This window comes from Nerophis lumbriciformis, linkage group LG04 (assembly GCF_033978685.3).
Source record: "Nerophis lumbriciformis linkage group LG04, RoL_Nlum_v2.1, whole genome shotgun sequence".
Taxonomy (NCBI): Eukaryota; Metazoa; Chordata; class Actinopteri; order Syngnathiformes; family Syngnathidae; genus Nerophis; species Nerophis lumbriciformis.
The window spans coordinates 55,539,253-55,559,567 of record NC_084551.2 but is presented as its reverse complement, the minus strand read 5'-3'; the positions used below and the strand labels follow the sequence as shown (position 1 = coordinate 55,559,567).

Below are 20,315 nucleotides of genomic sequence, written 5' to 3'. Positions count from 1 at the left end.
TATTCCCAACCAAACTATTAGGTTGAATTATTGAACCAAAAAGTTGAGTTATGATAACTTAATGTTGGGTTATTCCCAACCAAACTATTAGGTTGAATTATTGAACCAAAAAGTTGAGTTATGCTAACTAAATGTTGGGTTATTCCCAACCAATCTATTGGGTTTATATATTTAACCAAAAGTTGAGTTATGATAACTTAATGTTGGGTTATTCCCAACCAAACTATTGGGTTTAATTATTTAACCAAAAGTTGAGTTATGATAACTTAATGTTGGGTTATTCCCAACCAAACTATTGGGTTGAATTATTGATCCAAAAAGTTAGGTTAAGATAACTTAATGTTGGGTTATTTCCAACCAAACTATTGGGTTGAATTATTGAACCCAAAATTTGAGTTATGATAACTTAATGTTGGGTTATTCCCAACCAAACTGTTTGGTTGAATTATTTAACCAAAAAGTTGAGTTATGCTAACTCAATGTTGGGTTATTCCCAACCAAACTATTGGGTTGAATTATTTAACCCAAAGGTTGAGTTATGATATCTTAATGTTGGGTTATTCCCAACCCAACTATTAAGTTGAATTATTGAACCAAAAAGTTGAATTATGATAACTTAATGTTGGGTTATTCCCAACCAAACTGTTGGGTTGAATTATTTAACCAAAAAGTTGAGTTATGATAACTTAATGTTGGGTTATTCCCAACCAAACTATTAGGTTGAATTATTGAACCAAAACGTTGAATTATGATAACTTAATGTGGGGTTATTCCCAACCAAACTATTAGGTTGAATTATTGAACCAAAAAGTTGAGTTATGATAACTTAATGTTGGGTTATTCCCAACCAAACTATTAGGTTGAATTATTGAACCAAAAAGTTGAGTTATGCTAACTACCGTATTTTCCGCACTATAAGGCGCACCGGATTATTAGCCGCACCTTCTATGAATTACATATTTCATAATTTTGTCCACCAATAAGCCGCCCCGGACTAAAAGCCGCGCCTACGCTGCGCTAAAGTGAATGTCAAAAAAACGCTGCGCTAAAGTGAATGTCAAAAAAACAGTCAGATAGTTCAGTCAAACTTTAATAATATATTGAAAACCAGCGTTCTAACAACTCTGTCCCAAAATGTACAAATGTGCAATCACAAACATAGTAAAATTCAAAATGGTGTAGAGCAATAGCAACATACCGGTAATGTTGCTCGAACGTTAATGTCACAACACACAACACACAAAATAAACATAGCGCTCACTTTCTGAAGTTATTCTTCATTCGTACCGGTAAATCCTTCGAATTCTTCGTCTTCGGTGTCCGAATTGAAAAGTTGCGCTAGCGTGGCTTCCAAAATGGCGGGCTCCGTCTCTTCGAAATCATCGGATTCAGTGTCGCTGTTGTTGTGCAGCAGTTCTGTGAATCCTGCCTTCCGGAAAGCTCGGACCACAGTTGTGACAGAAATATCTGCCCAGGCATTTACAATCCACTGGCAGATGTTGGCGTATGTTGTCCGGCGTTGTCTGCCCGTCTTAGTGAAGGTGTGTTCGCCTTCGGTCATCCATTTTTCCCACGCAGTTCGCAGTCGTGATTTGAATGCCCTGTTGACACCAATATCCAGCGGTTGGAGTTCTTTGGTTAATCCACCCGGAATGACGGCGAGTGTTGTATTTGTGTGCTTCACTTGTTTTTTGACACCATCTGTGATGTGGGCGCGCATAGAGTCATATATCAACATGGACGGAGCAGCGTGAAAAAAGCCACCCGGCCGCTTCGCGTAAACTTCCCTTAACCACTCGCTCATCTTTTCTTCATCCATCCATCCCTTCCAGTTAGCTTTTATGATGACGCCGGCTGGAAAGGTCTCTTTTGGCAAGGTCTTCCTTTTGAATATCACCATGAGTGGAAGTTAGCATGGCAAGCTAGAACCACAGTGAAGGATGACTTCTCATTCCCTGTGGAGCGAATATTCACCGTACGTGCTCCCGTTCCACAGTGCGGTTCAGTTGCTGTGAAATACGGTAGTAATCCGTGTGCAGATGGAGAGATTGCGTCTTTTTATGACCCGGATCGTTTAGTAGGAGCCATTTTGTGGTCTTTACAGATGTAAACAGGAAATGAAACGTACGGTGATATCCGCGCGTTTTTTCTTCTTCTTCCGGGGGCGGGTGAAGCGCTTCCTGTTCTATGGGGGCGGGTGAAGCGCTTCCTGTTCTATGGGGGCGGGTGCTTTCCTTGGCGGTTGCTTGCGTAGAAGAAGAAGCGCTTCCTGTTCTACCGGGAAAAAAGATGGCGGCTGTTTACCGAAGTTGCGAGACCGAAACTTTATGAAAATGAATCGTAATAAAGCGCACCGGGTTATTAGGCGCACTGTCAGCTTTTGAGAAAAATTGTGGTTTTTAGGTGCGCCTTATAGTGCGGAAAATACGGTAAATGTTGGGTTATTCCCAACCAATCTATTGGGTTTATATATTTAACCAAAAGTTGAGTTATGATAACTTAATGTTGGGTTATTCCCAACCAAACTATTGGGTTTAATTATTTAACCAAAAGTTGAGTTATGATAACTTAATGTTGGGTTATTCCCAACCAAACTATTGGGTTGAATTATTGATCCAAAAAGTTAGGTTAAGATAACTTAATGTTGGGTTATTTCCAACCAAACTATTGGGTTGAATTATTGAACCCAAAATTTGAGTTATGATAACTTAATGTTGGGTTATTCCCAACCAAACTGTTTGGTTGAATTATTTAACCAAAAAGTTGAGTTATGCTAACTCAATGTTGGGTTATTCCCAACCAAACTATTGGGTTGAATTATTTAACCCAAAGGTTGAGTTATGATATCTTAATGTTGGGTTATTCCCAACCCAACTATTAAGTTGAATTATTGAACCAAAAAGTTGAATTATGATAACTTAATGTTGGGTTATTCCCAACCAAACTGTTGGGTTGAATTATTTAACCAAAAAGTTGAGTTATGATAACTTAATGTTGGGTTATTCCCAACCAAACTATTAGGTTGAATTATTGAACCAAAAAGTTGAATTATGATAACTTAATGTGGGGTTATTCCCAACCAAACTATTAGGTTGAATTATTGAACCAAAAAGTTGAGTTATGATAACTTAATGTTGGGTTATTCCCAACCAAACTATTAGGTTGAATTATTGAACCCAAAAGTTGAGTTATGATATCTTAATGTTGGGTTATGTCAGGCTTGTTCCTGACAGTTTGGTCATGTTTTAGTTTTTCCTTTGTGTCTGTCTTTATTTCCTGTTAGCGCTCTTATTTTGTCTTTATTTCCTGCTTGTACACCTGGGTGTGTTTTCTCCTCAGCTGTGGCTGATTGGCACCGGGCCACACCTGCTGTCAGTCAGCCAGCTGCTATTTAGATCTGCTTTGTCCTCCAGTCAGGGCTGGATTATGGTCGCTACTACCTGTCATTAATACTTGTCGTTGTAGCTGTGTCTACTTCTGTTCACTCTGCTCATGTCATAGTTCCTTCGTGTCACAGTAAATGTTTTTGTTTCTTGTCCACAGTTAGCCTTTGTGCTAGTTTTTGTTCATAGCCAAGTTTGTTCTCCGCATTGTGGGCACCTTTTGTTTGTACCATTTTGTTTGTTCTTGTTATAGTGTTAAATTAAATCATGTTTTCCTGTTTAATGCCTGCCGCCATCTGTGCATCTTGGGGTTCGTCACCTACACACTCTAACAGGTTATTCCCAACCAAACTATTGGGTTGAATTATTGAACCAAAAAGTTGAATTATGATAACTTAATGTTGGGTTATTCCCAACCAAACTATTGGGTTGAATTATTTAACCCAAAAGTTGAGTCATGATATCTTAATGTTGGGTTATTCCCAACCAAACTATTGCTTTGAATTATTGAAACAAAAAGTTGAGTTATGATAACTTAATGTTGGGTTATTCCCAACCAAACTATTGGGTTGAATTATTGAACCAATAAATTGAGTTATGATAACTTAATGTTGGGTTATTCCCAACCAGGGCCGGCCCGTGGCATAGGCCGTATAGGCAAATGCTAAGGGCGCCGTCCATCAGGGGGCGCCACGCCAGTGCCACAAATGTTGGAGAAAAAAAAAAAAAAAGAAAGTTGGTACTATTATTTCTAAATACAAAAAATAATCCCACGTTAATTAAAATGCAAAGTAAAACCTATTCAATAGAAATATTATTTGTTACAACATTACGCCCCCCCCTCCTCCCCCCGCACGGTGCGCCCCCTCCCTTCCCGTATCATGACTCTTTTTGGACGTCACCACATCAAAAAATCAACACAAGATGCCAAAACTGTCAGGTGCCCAGGGAAGAAAAAAGAGAAAAGAAGAGGAGGAGAAACGAGAAAAGACAGAGGTAGCAGGTAGGTAACGTTAGCCTACATTAAATTGTCTGTTACAGAATGTGATAGTAACCTGGCTTTTTAGCATTAAGCTAATGTTACATGATTCGGCAATTGCTAATCAATAAATAGCTAGTTCTGTTTCGGGTTAATGTTGTGGAGGGGGCTAAATTGTTATGGTAAATAATAATGTAACGTTAGGTAATTACAGTACTCCCACCTTACATTCCTCAGGGACATTTCTTTCTTTCTTTAGTTTATTTGGAACATGAACACACTTACATCATAATACATCACACAATTTCATATCATTTCATTTGACATCATGCCCGAAAAGGAGTAGGAAGAAGCAAAGCTTATTTAATCCTACCTCTTTCCCACTTCAAAGCGTTTACAAATATATAGAATCATTTACTGACCTTTTTATATAATAAAATAACATCTATGAATTAGTATACAACAGTTTTGTAATATGTAATTCATTCATTAATTCAGTCATTATTAACATACTGAGATGAAGAATATCTTATTTTCAATAAGGTTGAAAGTATTTCTCATAATTCTTCTTCTTTGTACTCTGTAAGCACTATTATTTTTGAACAACCTGGATCATATCAGTACAATTTTTAACTTCTTTACTTAATCCATTCCATAATTTAATTCCACATACTGATATGCTAAAAGTTATAAGTGTTGTACGTGCATATAAATGTTTGTATTAGATCTTTTAAGCAGGTGTTTTTTGTTTACATTGTTATTGCCTTCTGGTTAGCTAATGTTTGCCCTGCAGGTAATCGTCACTTTTCCACCCCTTTATATATTAGGTATAGTTGTAAGTAAAAAAAAAAGGTCAAAGACAAAGCTATTCGGGTTCTTGTGAGTATATACACTTCACTGCCGATGTGGGGGGGGGGCGCCACCTAAAATCTTGCCTAGGGCGCCAGATTGGTTAGGGCCGGGCCTGTTCCCAACCAAACTATTGGGTTGAATTATTGATCCAAAAAGTTGAATTATGATAACTTAATGTTGGGTTATTCCCAACCAAACTATTGGGTTGAATTATTGAACCCAAAAGTTGAGTTATGATAACTTAATGTTGGGTTATTCCCAACCAAACTATTGGGTTGAATTATTGAACCAATAAATTGAGTTATGATAACTTAATGTTGGGTTATTCCCAACCAAACTATTGGGTTGAATTATTGATCCAAAAAGTTGAATTATGAAAACTTAATGTTGGGTTATTCCCAACCAAACTATTGGGTTGAATTATTTAACCCAAAAGTTGAGTCATGATAATTTAATGTTGGGTTATTTCCAACCAAACTATTAGGTTGAATTATTGAACCCAAAAGTTGAGTTATGATAATTCAATGTTGGGTTATTCCCAACCAAACTATTGGGTTGAATTATTGAACCCAAAAGTTGAGTTATGATAACTTATTGTTGGGTTATTCCCAACCAAACTATTGGGTTGAATTATTTAACCCAAAAGTTGAGTTATGATAACTTAATGTTGGGTTATTCCCAACCAAACTATTGGGTTGAATTATTGAACCCAAAAGTTGAGTTATGATAACTTAATGTTGGGTTATTCCCAACCAAACTATTGGGTTGAATTATTTAACCCAAAAGTTGAGTTATGATAACTTAATGTTGGGTTATTTCCAACCAAACTATTTGGTTGAATTATTGAACCCAAAAGTTGATTATGCTCACTCAATGTTGAGTGATTCATAACCCAACTATTGGGTTAAATGTATTTAACACAAAAGCTGAGTTCTGCTCACTACAATGTTGGGTTATTCTAAACCCAACTGTTGGGTTGTGCAATTTAGCGCTCTTTGACCAAATAGTTGGTTAAAAATGTTTAATTTTACTGCTGGTTTACTGGTCCTACTCTTTCCCAACTACTGATTAAAATATTTTTTTATTCCATTTAAATATACTCAAAAGCAAGATATGAGTGACATTTTTTACAAGAATTGCTGTGTATGGTCATAGTAGTTCTATACAGCATGCTCATATATGTTCATGTACATAAGATGTGTGATTGTAAACAATCTTAATGAGATTAATGCATAAACAAAGTCCTCTTCAAGAAAAAAGTAACTTTTTAATAAAAAATAAAAAAAACTCGTACCCAAAAATGAGTTACTCATTGAAAAACAACCCAAAAATGGTTCATAATTTTGAAAAACCAAAAAATTAGTTAAAAATAATACCAATGTAACCCAAAAAATGGGTTGCTCTTTATAAAAATAACTCCAACATGTAACTCGACACGAGCAACCCATAAATCGGGTGTGCAGGCACAAGACATTGAAACAACGTTGAGAACTTGTTGAAGTACTGTAGGTCCTGACGTTGAGCAACTCAAACATAACATTGAAACAACATGCTTTTTGACTACGTTTAATCAATGTTGGGTTCTGACGTTGATTTGACCGTTGAAATTTGGTCATTTCCCAACCAATATCCAACAACACAAACACAACGTTGAAACAACATGCTTTTTGACAAGGTTTAATCAATGTTGGGTTCTTACGTTGATTTGACAGTTGAAATGTTATCATTTTTCAGCCAATATCCAACAACACGAATACAACATTAAAACAACATGCTTTTTGACAACGTTTAATCAATGTTGGGTTGTGACGTTGATTTGACCATTGAAATTTGGTCATTTCCCAACCAATATTCGACAACACAAATACAACGTTGAAACAACATGCTTTTTGACAAGGTTTAATCAATGTAGGATTCTTACGTTGATTTGACCATTGAAATTTGGTCATTTCCCAACCAATATCCAACAACACAAACACAACGTTAAAACAACATGCTTTTTGACAACGTTTAATCAATGTCGGGTTCTGACGTTGATTTGACCGTTGAAATTGCATCATTTTCAACCAATATCCAACAACACAAACACAACGTTAAAACAACATGCTTTTTGACAACGTTTAATCAATGTTGGGTTGTGACGTTGATTTGACCATTTGAAATGTGGTCATTTCCCAACCTAATATTCTACAACACAAATACAACGTTGAAACAACATGCTTTTTGACAACCTTTAATCAATGTTGGGTTCTTACTGTGATTTGACCGTTGAAATGTTATAATTTTTCAACCAATATCCAACAACACAAACACAACGTTAAAACAACATGCTTTTTGACAACGTTTAATCAATGTTGGGTTGTGACGTTTATTTGACCATTGAAATTTGGTCATTTCCCAACCAATATTCGACAACACAAACACAACGTTGAAACAACATGCTTTTTGACGACGTTTAAACAATGTTGGGTTCTTACTGTGATTTGACCGTTGAAATGTTATCATTTTTCAACCAATATCCAACAACACAAACACAACGTTGAGACAACATGCTTTTTGACGACGTTTAAACAATGTTGGGTTCTTACTGTGATTTGACCGTTGAAATGTTATAATTTTTCAACCAATATCCAACAACACAAACACAACGTTAAAACAACATGCTTTTTTGACAACCTTTAATCAATGTCGGGTTGTGACGTTGATTTGATCGTTGAAATTTGGTCATTTCCCAACCAATATTCGACAACACAAACACAACGTTGAAACATGTTTTTTGACGATGTTTAAACAATGTTGGGTTCTTACTGTGATTTGACCGTTGAAATGTTATCATTTTTCAACCAATATCCAACAACACAAACACAGCGTTAAAACAACATGCTTTTTGACAAGGTTTAATCAATGTTGGGTTCTTATGTTGATTTGACCGTTGAAATGTTATAATTTTTCAACCAATATCCAACAACACGAATACAACATTAAAACAACATGCTTTTTGACAAGGTTTAATCAATGTTGGGTTTTTACTGTGATTTGACCGTTTAAATGTTATAATTTTCAAACCTATATCCAACAACACAAACACAACGTTGAAACAACATGCTTTTTGACAACGTTTAAACAATGTCGGGTTGTGACGTTGATTTGACCGTTGATATTTGGTCATTTCCCAACCAATATTCGACAACACAAATACAACGTTGAAACAACATGCTTTTTGAAATCGTTTAATCAATGTTGGGTTTTTACTGTGATTTGACCGTTGAAATGTTATAATTTTCCAACCAATATCCAACAACACAAACACAACGTTAAAACAACATGCTTTTTGACAACGTTTAATCAATGTTGTGTTCTTACGTTGATTTGACTGTTGAAATCTAATCATTTTCAACCAATATCCAACAACACAAACACAACATTGAAACAACATGCTTTTTGACAAGGTTTAATCAATGTTGGGTTGTGACGTTTATTTGACCATTGAAATGTGGTCATTTCCCAACCAATATCCAACAACACAAACACAACATTGAAACAACATGCTTTTTGACAACGTTTAAACAATGTCGGGTTGTGACGTTGATTTGACCGTTGATATTTGGTCATTTCCCAACCAATATTCGACAACACAAATACAACGTTGAAACAACATGCTTTTTGAAATCGTTTAATCAATGTTGGGTTTTTACTGTGATTTGACCGTTGAAATGTTATAATTTTCCAACCAATATCCAACAACACAAACACAACGTTAAAACAACATGCTTTTTGACAACGTTTAATCAATGTTGTGTTCTTACGTTGATTTGACTGTTGAAATTTAATCATTTTCAACCAATATCCAACAACACAAACACAACGTTGAAACAACATGCTTTTTGACAACGTTTAAACAATGTTGCGTTCTTACGTTGATTTGACTGTTGAAATTTTATCATTTTCAACCAATATCCAACAACACAAACACAACATTGAAACAACATGCTTTTTGACAACGTTTAAACAATGTCGGGTTGTGACGTTGATTTGACCGTTGATATTTGGTCATTTCCCAACCAATATTCGACAACACAAATACAACGTTGAAACAACATGCTTTTTGAAATCATTTAATCAATGTTGGGTTTTTACTGTGATTTGACCGTTGAAATGTTATAATTTTCCAACCAATATCCAACAACACAAACACAACGTTAAAACAACATGCTTTTTGACAACGTTTAATCAATGTTGTGTTCTTACGTTGATTTGACTGTTGAAATCTAATCATTTTCAACCAATATCCAACAACACAAACACAACATTGAAACAACATGCTTTTTGACAAGGTTTAATCAATGTTGGGTTGTGACGTTTATTTGACCATTGAAATGTGGTCATTTCCCAACCAATATCCAACAACACAAACACAACATTGAAACAACATGCTTTTTGACAACGTTTAAACAATGTCGGGTTGTGACGTTGATTTGACCGTTGATATTTGGCCATTTCCCAACCAATATTCGACAACACAAATACAACGTTGAAACAACATGCTTTTTGAAATCGTTTAATCAATGTTGGGTTTTTACTGTGATTTGACCGTTGAAATGTTATAATTTTCCAACCAATATCCAACAACACAAACACAACGTTAAAACAACATGCTTTTTGACAACGTTTAATCAATGTTGTGTTCTTACGTTGATTTGACTGTTGAAATTTAATCATTTTCAACCAATATCCAACAACACAAACACAACATTGAAACAACATGCTTTTTGACAAGGTTTAATCAATGTTGGGTTGTGACGTTTATTTGACCATTGAAATTTGGTCATTTCCCAACCAATATTCTACAACACAAACACAGCGTTAAAACAACATGCTTTTTGACGACGTTTAAACAATGTTTGGTTCTTACTGTGATTTGACCGTTGAAATGTTATAATTTTTCAACCAATATCCAACAACACGAATACAACATTAAAACAACATGCTTTTTGACAAGGTTTAATCAATGTCGGGTTCTGACGTTGATTTGACCGTTGAAATTTGGTCATTTCCCAACCAATATTCAACAACACAAACACAGCGTTAAAACAACATGCTTTTAGACGACGTTTAAACAATGTTTGGTTCTTACTGTGATTTGACCGTTGAAATGTTATAATTTTTCAACCAATATCCAACAACACGAATACAACATTAAAACAACATGCTTTTTGACAAGGTTTAATCAATGTCGGGTTCTGACGTTGATTTGACCGTTGAAATTTGGTCATTTCCCAACCAATATTCGACAACACAAACACAACGTTGAAACAACATGCTTTTTGACAAGGTTTAATCAATGTTGCGTTCTTACGTTGATTTGACTGTTGAAATTTTATCATTTTCAACCAATATCCAACAACACAAACACAACGTTTAATCAATGTTGGGTTCTGACGTTTATTTGACGATTGAAATTTGATCATTTCCCAACCAATATGCGACAACACAACGTTGAAACAACATGCTTTTTGACGACGTTTAAACAATGTTGGGTTCTTACGTTGATTTGACCGTTGAAATTTTATCATTTTTCAACCAATATCCAACAACACAAACACAACGTTAAAACAACATGCTTTTTGACAAGGTTTATTCAATGTTGGCTTCTGACGTTGATTTGACCGTTGAAATTGTATCATTTTCAACCAATATCCGACAACACGAATACAACATTAAAACAACATGCTTTTTGACAAGGTTTAATCAATGTCGGGTTCTGACTTTGATTTGACTGTTGAAATTTGGTCATTTCCCAACCAATATTCGACAACACAAACACAACGTTGAAACAACATGCTTTTTGACAACGTTTAATCAATGTTGCGTTCTTATGTTGATTTGACTGTTGAAATTTTATCATTTTCAACCAATATCCAACAACACAAACACAACGTTTAATCAATGTTGGGTTCTGACGTTTATTTGACGATTGAAATTTGATCATTTCCCAACCAATATTCGACAACACAACGTTGAAACAACATGCTTTTTGACGACGTTTAAACAATGTTGGGTTCTTACGTTGATTTGACCATTGAAATTTTATCATTTTTCAACCAATATCCAACAACACAAACACAACGTTAAAACAACATGCTTTTTGACAAGGTTTATTCAATGTTGGCTTCTGACGTTGATTTGACCGTTGAAATTGTATCATTTTCAACCAATATCAAACAACACAAACACAACGTTGAAACAACATGCTTTTTGAGGACCTTTAATCAATGTCGGGTTGTGACGTTGATTTGACAATTGAAATGTGGTCATTTCCCAACCAATATCCAACAACACAAACACAACATTGAAACAACATGCTTTTTGACGACGTTTAAATAATGTTGGGTTCTTACGTTGATTTGACCGTTGAAATGTTATCATTTCCCAACCAATATCCAACAACACAAACACAGCGTTAAAACAACATGCTTTTTGACAAGGTTTAATCAATGTTGGGTTCTTATGTTGATTTGACCGTTGAAATGTTATAATTTTTTAACCAATATCCAACAACACGAATACAACATTAAAACAACATGCTTTTTGACAAGGTTTAATCAATGTCGGGTTGTGACGTTGATTTGACCGTTGAAATTTGGTCATTTCCCAACCAATATTTGACAACACAAATACAACATTGAAACAACATGCTTTTTGACGACGTTTGATCAATGTTGGCTTCTGACGTTGATTTGACTGTTGAAATTTTATCATTTTCAACCAATATCCAACAACACAAACACAACGTTGAAACAACATGCTTTTTGACAAGGTTTAATCAATGTTGGGTTCTTACTGTGATTTGACCGTTGAAATGTTATCATTTTTCAACCAATATCCAACAACACGAATAGAACATTAAAACAACATGCTTTTTGACAACGTTTAATCAATGTTTGCTTCTGACGTTGATTTGACCGTTGAAATTTGGTCATTTCCCAACCAATATTTGACAACACAAACACAACGTTGAAACAACATGCTTTTTGACAACTATTAATCAATGTTTGGTTTTTACTGTGATTTGACTGTTGAAATGTTATAATTTTCCAACCAATATCCAACAACACAAACACAACGTTGAAACATGCTTTTTGACAACGTTTAATCAATGTTGCGTTCTTACGTTGATTTGACTGTTGAAATTTTATCATTTTCAACCAATATCCAACAACACAAACACAACATTGAAACAACGTGCTTTTTGACAACATTTAATCAATGTTGGGTTGTGACGTTGATTTGACTGTTGAAATTTTTATCATTTTCAACCTATATCCAACAACACAAACACAACGTTGAAACAACATGCTTTTTGATGACGTTTAATCAATGTTGGGTTGTGACGTTTATTTGACCATTGAAATTTGGTCATTTCCCAACCAATATTGTCGGAGGCAGATATTTACATATATCCGTATTTAAGTGTTACTTCTTTTAATTCATAATCATATTACAAAACAGCTAGAGTTTTTCTTCCAATTGTGGACTTTTGGTTGTCTGCAAATACTGTGTGCTAACCTTGAGTGAGGAATGTAAGAAAGAGAGATACTCCTTTCTCTTATCTATTCTTATGTCCAGGTGCGGAGGACAATGGGCATGTGTTTGGGCTGGAGGGACAAGACTGCGAGGGTGGGAGGGAGAGAGACTTGATAGGGGAGAGGGTTTTTCATTGGAGGGGGGCAGACCATCTTAGCGTCGCGATTGAATGTTCTATGCTGGACTGGTCTCAGTATATTTACAAAGCTTTGCAAATATATTACAAAATACCTATTCTGTCTCTGGTGGTTTTTCTACTCAGCTTTAAGTGTCGTAAAGAGCTTGGGAGCGACCTGCGACTTGAATTCCCTGGGATGAACAACTGGTCCAAATGCAACAATATCCAACAACACAAACACAACGTTGAAACAACATGCTTTTTGACGACGTTTAAACAATGTTGGGTTCTGACGTTGATTTGACCGTTGAAATGTTATCATTTTTCAACCAATATTCTACAACACAAATACGACGTTGAAACAACATGCTTTTTGACGACGTTTAATCAATGTCGGGTTCTGACGTTGATTTGACCGTTTGAAATTTGGTCACATCCCAACCAATATTCGACAACACAAATACAACGTTGAAACAACATGCTTTTTGACAACATTTAATCAATGTTGGGTTCTGACGTTGATTTGACCATTGAAATTGTATCGTTTCCCAACCAATATTCGACAACACAAATACAACGTTGAAACAACATGCTTTTTGACAAGGTTTAATAATGTTGGGTTCTGACGTCGATTTGACCGTTGAAATGTTGTCATGATCTGTGGCCTGGATCATGTTTTGTTATGTTCTGTTAGTTTTGGACTCCATAGTTCCTGTTTTTGTGCACCCTTGTTTGTTTTAGTTACCATGGTTACTTATTATATCCACCTGTCTCTGATTAGTGTTGGCCCGCTCACCTGCTTCCCGATCACTAATCAGAGGCATTATTTAAGCCTGCCTTTGCCGGTCAGTCGGCCTGGCGTCATTGTTTGCCTCATGCAACCTGCTACGTAAGTTGTTTGTTTCATGCCAAAGTTACGTGATTATTTCTTGTTTATAGTCCATGCTAAGTGTTTGCTGGTCCGTCTGCATTTCGGGAGAACGAACCCCGCAATAAGCTGCGAAAACCCCGTTGTGACAAATGTGTGTTATCATGTATAGAAAAATGTAAAAATGACAACCTTACACTCCTTTTGAGAACATTTGTCGATTTGACATTATGGGGACTCGTTTCCTTTTTTGATGCAAACCCCCCCAAAAAAACTTCCCAAATGTTCTCGCGTGATCCGAGACTCCCTGCCTTCAAATGTTGGAACTAGTGTTGTCCCGATACCAATATTTTGGTATTCTGGTCAATTATTTAGATACTTTTCGATACTTTTCTAAATAGAGGGCACCACAAAAAATTTCATTATTGGCTTTATTTTAACGAAGAGTCTTAGGGTACATGAAACATGCTTTATTATTGCAAGTTTATCCTTAAATAAAATAGACAACTTGTCTTTTAGTAGTAAGTAAACAAACAAAGACTCCTAATTAGTCTGCAGTAACATATTGTGTCATTTATACACCTATTATTTTGTACACATTATGAGGGACAAACTGTAAAAATGTATTATTAATCTACTTGTTCATTTACTGTTAATATCTGCTTACTTTCTCTTTTAACATGTTCTATCTACACTTCTGTTAAAATGTAATAATCACTTATTCTTCTCTTCTTTGATACTTTACATTAGTTTTGGATGATACCACACATTTAGGTATCAATGTGATACCAAGTAGTTACAGGATCATACATTGGTCATATTCAAAGTCCTCATGTGTCCAGGGACATATTTACTGACTTTATAAACATAATAGCATTTTTTTTTTAAACGAAAGATGTTGTGATGCCAAAAAATATCGACGTAATCTTAGTAGTATTGACTAGATACGCTCCTGTACTTGGTATCATTACAGTAGATCCACCAATGGCGTTTGTTTACATTTTGACGCTGGTAAACTACGGTGTGTAGTGAAGCATGTTTAGCTATTCCTCGTCCTGCAGTGATAATAATACTTGTAAGAAACTTATTTTATTTGTCGCCATGGAGGCGAGGATTAGTGATTTAGAAGTAGCTAAATTTAGCCGCTAGCTAGCTATGTCTTAAAGCACCTCTTCCTGAGAGTGTTTTAGTGTTATAACTTCGCCTTTATCTTTACTTTTTACGCCAAAATGCGTCCGTTCTCTCTTTTCTGTCTACACACTGTGTCTGCTTGTAAGTACTCAGTGATTGTGTGCTGCCGAACATGCTCCTATGCTCGTAAAACCAGCAATGTCACGAGGTGGCGACGATGGGGGGTTGCAAGGGACAGGGGACCGGTACTTTTTAGAGGCGGTATAGTACCGAATATGATTCATTAGTATGGCGGTACTATACTAGTACCGGTATACCGTACAAACCTGGTTGGAACTTTTCTGTTCCAGTGTTTGCTTCCCTTCAGGGCCCGCTGACCCTCCCGCTCATCTCTTGTCTCCGCACTCCGGTTCTTTCTGTGCTTCTTTTTCCTACAATCTGGCCTCCGCCGCTTCGCCTTTTCCCTCCGCCTTCCTTCCTCCGTCTGCCACTCCAAGAAGGAGCGAGTGCCAAGCGTCCCTCGCCCCGCGCCCATCGCCCGTGGTGACAAAAAAGGGCCGCTTCCCGTCCCCTCCGTCCCCCTTTTTCCCTGCACCTCCCTCGGCCCCTCTTGAGAGAATTAACCCAGATTTGGAAATGAACACGTTTTTTTCCCCTTCAATCTCTCTCTCTGCTCTCTTTCTCTCTCTTTCACGGTCTCTCCATCTTTTTGGTCCTAAAAACAGCAACCGAGTCTTGGAGAGAAGCGAGTACCACCTCCATCCTTCCATCTCGTCCTCCTCCTCACCCTGCCTGTGGGCTCGCGGATATTTACCACTTCTCTCTTGGCTTTCCTGGAAAGCTACGCTCGCGCTGGCTTTTCTGCTGTTTTTGGCCAGAAAGCGTTTTTATTTCCTGTTTTCTTTTCTTTTTTTCCCTTTTCCCCTTTCTTCGTCTTCTCTCTTTTTGAGGTGGATCCACGGGTTTCTCAGGAAGATCCCTCGGACATACTCTCAGGTATCCACCTGTCGGGTTTCAGGCTCCAGTTTCCTTTCCGAGGCGCTTGGCAAAGTAGCGCAGTTCGACGCGCCCGAAAAGGAGTAGGAAGAAGCCGAACTTATTTGGTTTCCTGCAGGGGACGTTTGTATTTTTCATCTCAGAACTTTGCTCTGACAAACAAAATTGGAGCTCCCAAACGACTACATATTTTGATCAATTAATCGCACTTCTGCAATATGATTAATCACGATTAATCGCAGTAAATAATTATGTGCATAATTTAAATAAATCTTAAAATTTTAAAAGACCAATATTTTGACACTCTTTTTATGGTCGGAATGTCTTACTGATAGCATTTTAGATGTTCAGAAATTGTTAACAATTGGTGCTATTCAGAAATCGCATACTTTTGCAATATGATTAATCACGATTAATCGCAGTAAATTACTAATTTAAATGCATTTAAAAAAGACCAATATTTTGACACACTTTTTATAGTCAGAATGTCGTACTGATAGTATTGTATTTGTTCAGAAATTGCTAACAATTCGTGCTGTCAAACGATTACATGCTTTTATCCAATAAATCACACTTTTGCGATTTGATTAATCGCGATTAATCGCAGTAAGTATGACATTTTACAGTCAGAATGTCATACTTATAGTATTTTATTTGTTCAGAAATTGCTAACAATTTTTGCTGTCAAACGACATACTTTTATTCAATTAATCACACTTTTGCAATTCAATTAATTATGATTAATCACAATAAATTACTTGCGTGCATAATTTAAATATATTTTTAAAAGACCAATATTTTGACACACATTTTATAGTCAGAATGTCGTACAAATATTTTATTTGTTCAGAAATTGCTAACAATTCGTGCCGCTAAATGATTACATACTTTTATCCGATAAATCACACTTTTGGGATTTAATTAATCACGATTAATCGCAGTAAATTACTAATATGCATAACTTAAATACATTTTAAAAGACCAATATTTTGACACACATTTTATAGCTGTAATGTCGTACTGATAGTATTTTATTTGTTCAAAAATTGCTAACAATTAACATACTTTTATTCGATAAATCACACGTTTACAATTTGATCATATCACAATTAATTGCAGTAAAATTACTTATATGCATAAGTAAAATGCATTTAAAAAAGACTAATATTTTGACACATATTTTATAATCAGAATGTTGTACTGAAATATTTAATAGTTTTTTATTTGTTCAAAACCTGCTAACAATTTGTGTTGTCGAACGATTACATATTTTTATCCAATAAATCACACTTTTGCAATACGATTAATCATGATTAATCGCAGTAGTTACCTATGTGCATAAGTAAAATGCATTTAAAAGAGATGAATATTTTGACACACATTTTGTAGTCAGAATGTCGTACTAATAGCATTTTATTTGTTCAGAAATTGCTAAGAATTTGTGCTGTCAAACGATGACATACTTGTATCCGATTATCACACTTTTGCAATACGATTAATCACGATTAATCGCAGTAGGTTACCTATGCGCATAAGTAAAATGCATTTAAAAGAGACCAATATTTTGACACATTTTATAGTCAGAATGTTGTACTGAAATATTTAATAGTTTTTTATTTGTTCAAAACCTGCTAACAATTCATGTTGTCGAACGATTACATATGTTTATCCAATAAATCACACTTTTGCAATATGATTAATCGCAGTAGGTTACCTATGTGCATAAGTAAAATGCATTTAAAAGAGACGAATATTTTTGACACACATTTTATAGTCAGAATGTCGTAGTAATAGTATTGTATTTGTTCAAAAATTGCTAACAATTAACATACTTTTATCCGATAAATCACACTTTTACAATTTGATCATATCACGATTAATTGCAGTAAATTACTTATTTGCATAAGTAAAATGCATTTAAAAAAGACCAATATTTTGACACACATTTTATAGTCAGAATGTTGTACTGAAATATTTAAGTTTTTTATTTGTTCAAAACCTGCTAACAATTCGTGTTGTCGAACGATTACATATTTTTATCCAATAAATCACACTTTTGCAATACGATTAATCATGATTAATCGCAGTAGTTACCTATGTGCATAAGTAAAATGCATTTAAAAGAGACGAATATTTTGACACACATTTTATAGTAAGAATGTCGTACTAATAGTATTTTATTTGTTCAAAAATTGCTAACAATTAACATACTTTTATCCGATAAATCACACTTTTACAATTTGATCATATCACCATTAATTGCAGTAAATTACTTATGTGCATAAGTAAAATGCATTAAAAAAAAGACCAATATTTTGACACACATTTTATAGTCAGAATGTTGTACTGAAATATATAATAATTTTTTATTTGTTCAAAACCTGCTAACAATTTGTGTTGTCGAACGATTACATATTTTTGTCCAATAAATCACATTTTTGCAATATGATTAATCACGATTAATCGCAGTAAATTACTTATATGCATAATTTAAATACACGTTAACAAGATTATTTTGACACACATTTTATAGTCAAAATGTCAAGCTAATAGTATTCTATTTGTTCAGAAATTGTTAATAATTGGTGCTATTAAGCAATTACATACGTTGTATTCAATTAATCACAATTTTACAATTTAATTATGATTAATCGCAATAAATTACTTGCGTGGATAAATTAAATACATTTTAAAAAGACCAATATTTTTACACACTTTTTATAGTGGGAATGTCCTACTAATAGTATTTTATTTGTTCAGAAATTGCTAAGAATTTGTGATGTCAAACGATTACATACTTGTATCCGATTATCACACTTTTGCAATACGATTAATCACGATTAATCGCAGTAGGTTACCTATGCGCATAAGTAAAATGTATTTAAAAGAGACCAATATGTTGACACACATTTTATAGTCAGAATGTTGTACTGAAATATTTAATAGTTTTTTATTTGTTCAAAACCTGCTAACAATTCATGTTGTTGAACGATTACATATGTTTATCCAATAAATCACACTTTTGCAATATGATTAATCGCAGTAGGTTACCTATGTGCATAAGTAAAATGCATTTAAAAGAGACGAATATTTTTGACACACATTTTATAGTCAGAACGTCGTACTAATAGTATTCTATTTGTTCAAAAATTGCTAACAATTAACATACTTTTATCCGATTAATCACACTTTTACAATTTGATCATATCACGATTAATTGCAGTAAATTACTTATGTGCATAAGTAAAATGCATTTAAAAAAGACCAATATTTTGACACACATTTTATTGTCAGAATGTTGTACTGAAATATTTAATAGTTTTTTATTTGTTCAAAACCTGCTAACAATTCGTGTTGTCGAACGATTACATCTTTTTATCCAATAAATCACTCTTTTGCAATACGATTAATCACGATTAATCGCAGTAGTTACCTATGTGCATAAGTAAAATGCATTTAAAAGAGACAAATATTTTGACACACATTTTATAGTCAGAATGTCGTACTAATAGCATTTTATTTGTTCAAAAACTGCTAACAATTAACATACTTTTATTCGATAAATCATGCTTTTACAATTTGATCATACCACGATTAATTGTAGTAAATTACTTATGTGCACAAGTAAAATGCATTTAAAAAAAGACCAATATTTTGACACACATTTTATAGTCAGAATGTTGTACTGAAATATTTAATAGTTTTTTATTTGTTCAAAACCTGCTAACAATTCGTGTTGTCGAGCGATTACATATTTTTATCCAATAAATCACACTTTTGCAATATGATTAATCACGATTAATCGCAGTAAATTACTTATATGCATAATTTAAATACATTTTAGAAATACCAATATTTTGACACACATTTTATAGTCAGAATGTCGTACAAATATTTTATTTGTTCAGAAATTGCTAACAATTTGTGCTGTTAAATGATTACATATTTTTATCCGATAAATCACACTTTTGCGATTTAATTAATCACGATTAATCGCAGTAAATTACTAATATGCATAATTTAAATACATTTTAAAAGACCAATATTTTGACACATTTTATAGTCAGAATGTCGTGCTGATAGTATTGTATTTGTTCAGAAATTGCTAAGAATTCGTGCTGTCAAACAATTACATACTTGTATCGGATTATCACACTTTTGCAATATGATTAATCACAATTGATTGCAGTAAATTACTTATGTGCCAAATTACTGTGCCAAATTACTAATATGCATAATTTAAATACATTTTAAAAGACCAATATTTTGACACAAATTTTATAGCCGGAATTTCGTACTGATAGTATTTTATTTGTTCAGAAATTGCTAACAATTCGTGCTGTCAAACGATTACATATTTGTATCCGATAAATCGCACTTTTTCAATTTGATTAATCGCGATTA

General features: G+C 34.5%; 1 protein-coding gene across 2 annotated transcripts in view; it reads left to right on the top strand.

Annotated features, from left to right (window-relative positions):
- Positions 1-3,435: 3,435 nt before the first annotated feature.
- Positions 3,436-20,315, top strand: part of prkcg (protein kinase C, gamma) — a 101,645-nt gene continuing 84,765 nt past the window's right edge. The window contains exon 1 of one of the 2 annotated variants that reach the window (XM_072913067.1): positions 3,436-3,516. The gene's annotated coding sequence lies outside the window, so the exon portion shown is untranslated. Of the gene's footprint in view, positions 3,517-15,619; positions 15,912-20,315 lie in introns of those variants that run through there. The other variant, XM_061957553.2, reaches the window with a different exon arrangement.